The sequence below is a fragment of the Hyperolius riggenbachi genome, chromosome 12, assembly GCF_040937935.1.
Source record: "Hyperolius riggenbachi isolate aHypRig1 chromosome 12, aHypRig1.pri, whole genome shotgun sequence".
Taxonomy (NCBI): domain Eukaryota; kingdom Metazoa; phylum Chordata; class Amphibia; order Anura; family Hyperoliidae; genus Hyperolius; species Hyperolius riggenbachi.
In genome coordinates, this window is record NC_090657.1 from 171,548,885 (window position 1) to 171,554,186 (window position 5,302).

At 42.9% G+C, this 5,302-nt stretch overlaps 1 protein-coding gene across 5 annotated transcripts in view; it reads right to left on the reverse strand.

Moving 5' to 3' along the window:
• ZBTB46 (zinc finger and BTB domain containing 46) overlaps window positions 1-5,193 on the reverse strand; it is a 215,531-nt gene extending 210,338 nt beyond the window's left edge. For all 5 annotated transcript variants that reach the window (XM_068262362.1, XM_068262360.1, XM_068262361.1 and 2 more), the window contains exon 1: window positions 5,116-5,193. The gene's annotated coding sequence lies outside the window, so the exon portion shown is untranslated. The remainder of the gene's footprint in view (window positions 1-5,115) is intronic.
• Window positions 5,194-5,302: the final 109 nt, after the last annotated feature.

The window sequence follows — 5,302 nt, forward strand, 5'->3', positions numbered from 1 at the left end:
TTTGTCGACGGATGCGGAGAAGGCATTCAACAGGGTAAATTGAAATTTTATTATGTCCACTTTAAGATATGTGGGGTTTTGAGATAATATGTTAAGATGGTTGATGCATTATACTCCAATCCAACTGCGAGGGTGAGAGTGAATGGTGCCCTATCGGGATGCCTTCTCCTTGTCTAATGGGACGAGACAAGGTTGCCCTATGTCTCCCATTATTTTTATTTTGACGTTAGAGGTCTTTTTGTGTATGGTTAGGAAATCTAGAGATATCCATGGGGTAGTAGTTGGAGAAGAGATGCATAAAATGTCGGCTTTTGCAGATGATATTTTATTTTATATTTCGGAGCCACTGGTGTCACTGCCTAACTTGAAGAGAAGTATGGGATTTTTTCAAATTTTAACCACTTCACCACTGAGGGGTTTTACCCCCTGAGCACCAGAGCAATTTTCACCTTTCAGCGCTCCTTCCATTCATTCGTCTATAACTTTATTATTACTTATCGCAATGAAATGAACTATATCTTGTTTTTTTCGCCACCAATTAGGCTTTCTTTAGGTGGGACATTATGCCAAGAATTATTTTTTTCTAAATGTGTTTTAATGGGAAAATAGGAAAAATGTGGGGAAACAAATAATTATTTTTCAGTTTTCGGCCATTATAGTTTTTAAATAATGCATGCTACTGTAATTAAAACCCATGAAACGTATTTGCCCTTTTGTCCCGGTTATAAAACCATTTAAATTATGTCCCTATCACAATGTTTGGCGCCAATATTTTATTTGGAAATAAAGGTGCATTTTTTTCAGTTTTGCGTCCATCCCTAATTACAAGCCCATAGTTTATAAAGTAACAGTGTTATACCCTCTTGACATAAATATTTAAAAAGTTCAGTCCCTAAGGTAACTATTTATGTATTTTTTTTAATTGTAAATTTTTTAATTTTTTTTTAATTACAAAAAAAAAAAAAATGGGGAGTGTGGGAGGTAATGAGTTAATTTTATGTGTAAAAGTAATTTATTTGTATGTGAAAAATGTGTAGGGTGTAGTTTACTATTTGGCCACAAGATGGCCACAGTAACTTTTTGTTTTAATGCGACCTCCAAGCTTCCTTCCGGAAGCTTGGAGGAAGAATAAGGAGGCTGGACACGTGAGTTTTTTCTCACAATGATCGCGCTGCCCATAGGAGAGCAGCTGATCATTGCGGGGCTTAGATCAACGAACGGGAATGGATTTTCCCGTTCATTGATCTCTGGGCGAGCGGGCGGCGGCGTGTTTACTAGCGGCGGGCGGCGTGTTTACGAGCGGGAGCGCGGGCAGCGTCGGGAACGCGGAAAGTACGTGTTTCTCCGTCCCTGGTTTTTAAAGGATGGAAAAAGGGGCGGAGAAATACGTACGCGCGGGGGTAAAGTGGTTAAGATTAATGTCTCTAAATTTGAGGCGCTTAATGTGTCATTGGCCCCAGTGGTTTTGAATTTAGTAAAGAGTAATTTTCCATTTCCATTTAGAAAGGATGCAATTAGATATTTGAGTATAATGTTACCTAGTGATTTGACAAGATTATATTGTCTTAATTATGTCCCATTACTCAATTCAATTTAAAAGTTTTGGAGGGGTGGGGAGGAAAGAGGTTTTCATGGTTTGGGTGTATAGACATTAAGATGAATGTACTACCTAGGCTGATTTTCTATATGTCTATGTGTCTATGATTACGATCTGTGTGCCTGCAGTTTTTTTTCAGGTCCTTGAAATCAATTTTTATATGATTTGTATGGCAGGGGAAGTCTTTGAGATTAGCATATGGAGTTTTGGTTAGTCCTAAAGAGGGGGATTGGGGCTTCCTGATCTGAAGTTGTATTATGATGCGTGTGTTCTGGTTAGACTCTTTGATTGGACGTATGGGGGAGGTGTGAAAAGTTGAGATAATATTGAGAAAAAATTGGTTGGATTGAATCTGGCAAAGGTTTTTTGGCTTCCGGGGGTGTCTAGAGAGCTACCAAAATTAATTCCCTTTTAGATTCAAAATATAATTAAGGTTTGGGATGGAATTAATAAAAAGTAGAGTTGGTCTGGGGAATCTCTCTTTTGTCACCATTGTAGGGTTTCTCTTTTTTTCCGCCAGGTAAGGAAAAAGGTTTTTTTTGGGTCATGGGGGAATGGAGGAGGGGTGGTCTTGAGGGATATTTTGAAGAATGGGATAATTAAATCTCTTAATGAGTTGCGGGAGGAATTTGGACAATTCTCATTTGATTTTTGGAAATATGCACAGTTGAAGCATTTTTTTTTTGGGCGGAGAAGGAGAGAAACTCTTATTATAGAGTTGAGTTATCTGAAGTTATTTGTTTGGGAGTCTCTTCCTGTACATCTAGCGTCGTTCCTGTATAGAGAGATGAATCGGATGGGAGATGGGAATTTTCCGGGTTACTTGGATAGGTGAGAGGAGGACATTGGCATCTCTTTGGATAATAATCAGAAAAGGAAGATCTGTATTCTAGCTCATGCTACGTCTGTAAGTTCTAGAATAAAGGAAATTAATTTCAAGTTGTTATCTAGGTGGTATAAGACACCGGATAAATTAGCTGTAATGTTTCAGGGAATTAGTGATAGATGCTGGAGAGGGTGTGGGGCGAAAGGTACACTGTTGCATTTGGTGTGGGAGTGTCCGGTTATTTCAGGGAATTGGAAAGGTGTGTTGGAATGTATTGGGGGATTGTGTGAAGAAGAGGGTGATTTGGATGTTGTGAAAGTGGTGTTGAATGGAAAATGTGCATCTATTGGTAGGTTTAAGAGATCTTTGGTACCTCAATTATTGATTGCAGCTAAGAGTCTGATTCCGGTTAAATGGAGATGCCAGAGTTCAATAGGTTGAAAGAGTTAATATGGTGATGGGGTTGGAGAATCAAATTGCATTACAGCAGGATAAGCTAGAGGGTTTTAATGTAAAGTGGGAAAAATGGAGTGAATTTCAGGGGACAAGAGAATATGGGGATATGATAGAGATGTAGGAGGAGGAGCTCTCTGGAAAATGTAAGGGGGGATTATAGGGGGGAATGAAATTTATGGGATGTATGAATATTATGGAGTTTATGGAACTATTGGAATTTCTGTTATGAGATATTGATATAAGGATTCGGTCTGTAGATATGGGAGTAGGAGGGGGTTGGGTAGTTTTGTATAATTTGAAAAAGGATTGGTGCAATGTTTACTGTTGTTGGGAATATAAGATTGGAATGTTAATTTTTCTTTAAAGGGGAACTGAGGTAAGAGGTATACGGAGGCTGCCATATTTATTTCCTTTTAATCAATACCAGTTGCCTGGCAGCCCTGCTCGTCTATTTCTCTGCAGTAGTATCTGAATAACACCAGAAACAAGCACGCAGCTAGTCTTGTCAAATCGGACTTTAAAGTCTGAAACACCTGATGTGCTGCATGCTTGTTCAGGGGCTATGGCTAATAGTATTAGAGGCAGAGGATCAGCAGGGCTGCCAGGCAACTGGTATTGATTAAAAGGAAATAAATATGGCAGCCTCTATATACCTCTTACTTAAGTTCCTCTTTAACCTGCCTGGCGTTCTATTAAGATCGCCAGGCAGGCTGCGGGAGGGTTTTTTTTGAATAAAAAAAAAACTATTTCATGCAGCCAACTGAAAGTTGGCTGCATGAAAGCCCACTAGAGGGCGCTCCGGAGGCGTTCTTCCGATCGCCTCCGGCGCCCAGAATAAACAAGGAAGGCCGCAATGAGCGGCCTTCCTTGTTTTGCTTATATCGTCGCCATAGCGACGAGCGGAGTGACGTCAGCCGACGTCCTGACGTCAGCCGCCTCCGATCCAGCCCTTAGCGCTGGCCGGAACTTTTTGTTCCGGCTACGCTGGGCTCAGGCGGCTGGGGGGACCCTCTTTCGCCGCTGCTCGCGGCGGATCGCCGCAGAGCGGCGGCGATCAGGCAGCACACGCGGCTGGCAAAGTGCCGGCTGCGTGTGCTGCACTTTATTTGAGCCAAATCGGCCCAGCAGGGCCTGAGCGGCAGGCTCCGGCGGTACTGGACGAGCTGAGCTCGTCCAGACCGCCCAGCAGGTTAATAAATTAAATTATATGAAAAAAAAGCTGCCCATACACAGCAGGCCGATCGATTTCAGCATAAAAATTTTTCAGAATTTGACCTCATGACACTGCCTCGTTGCCATGTTTTGTGTGCCCCCCATTGTCCGTGCAATTATACTTGTCGTGGCCTCCCCAAGTGCCCCTGTTGTATTTCTTCTTTGGCACCCAATGTGGCAGCAGTCTTTACAGCACGTGGGAGACGTCTCACATCACACATGCGCCCCACGTTACGGCAGTCACGTGGGACACCAATGTGGAAATACAGCGCTGACACTCAGGGGATGGCATGACCGGTAAAGTATAAAAGCATGGGGGGCCATAAAAAAAAAAAACATTATGCGGAACAGCAGCCAGGGTTTTCTGTTGCGTTCATCATTCACAACTATTGCACACCAGTGTTCTCCCCAGAAAATTTTTTAAAGCTGGGTGGCATGAAAAAGTAGCCGGGTGGGGGAGAATGCAGGTTCGGTGCTACTCTGCTTACAGCGTAAGAGACGGATGAGGAGGCGAGCCGATGATAGCCGGGTGTTCACAAAAATTGGCCGGGTGAAGCACCTGGCTAAAAGAGCTCGGGGAGTACACTGCACGCTGTTACTGCCACACCCGATTGACCACTTTGTCTCAAGATTTCCCAGCGTTTACAATCGATTAATGCGACCTATTTCGGTCCATAATCAGTCAAATCGTGTATGTTTGCACCAGCACTAAATTTCATCCTCATAGCTCCCAAATGTCCCTCTTTCGGAGGGACAGTCCCTTTATGGTAGCCCTGTCCCTCTTTCCCCCTCATTTGTCCCTTTCTATATAAACATATTCATTTCTATACTAAAAATGTGTTTGATTCTAAAGGGCGTGTCCCTTTTTCTAATCTCAAAAAGTTGGGAGGTATGCATCCTATATAATTACTCAATCGGATAGTTAATCAGCAGCCAAGTTGATAGATGTACGGCCACACCACACATGCTTGTTCCTGTCATCACAAATAAAATCTTGATGAATACACTTGATTTCAATGACAACCTTGCAAACAATGCTCCATCTTCCTCTGAATCCTGTCAAGCCCGCTCCAACCAACAGAATTGCTGCAGCACCCTTCCTGCGCGTATACGTCACACGCGCGCACCGCCTGCTGTAATGACAGATAGTGCAGCCCCGCACGTTTTGCCCCACCTCACGCCTTTCTCCTATTACGTCACGTGCGCCCGCC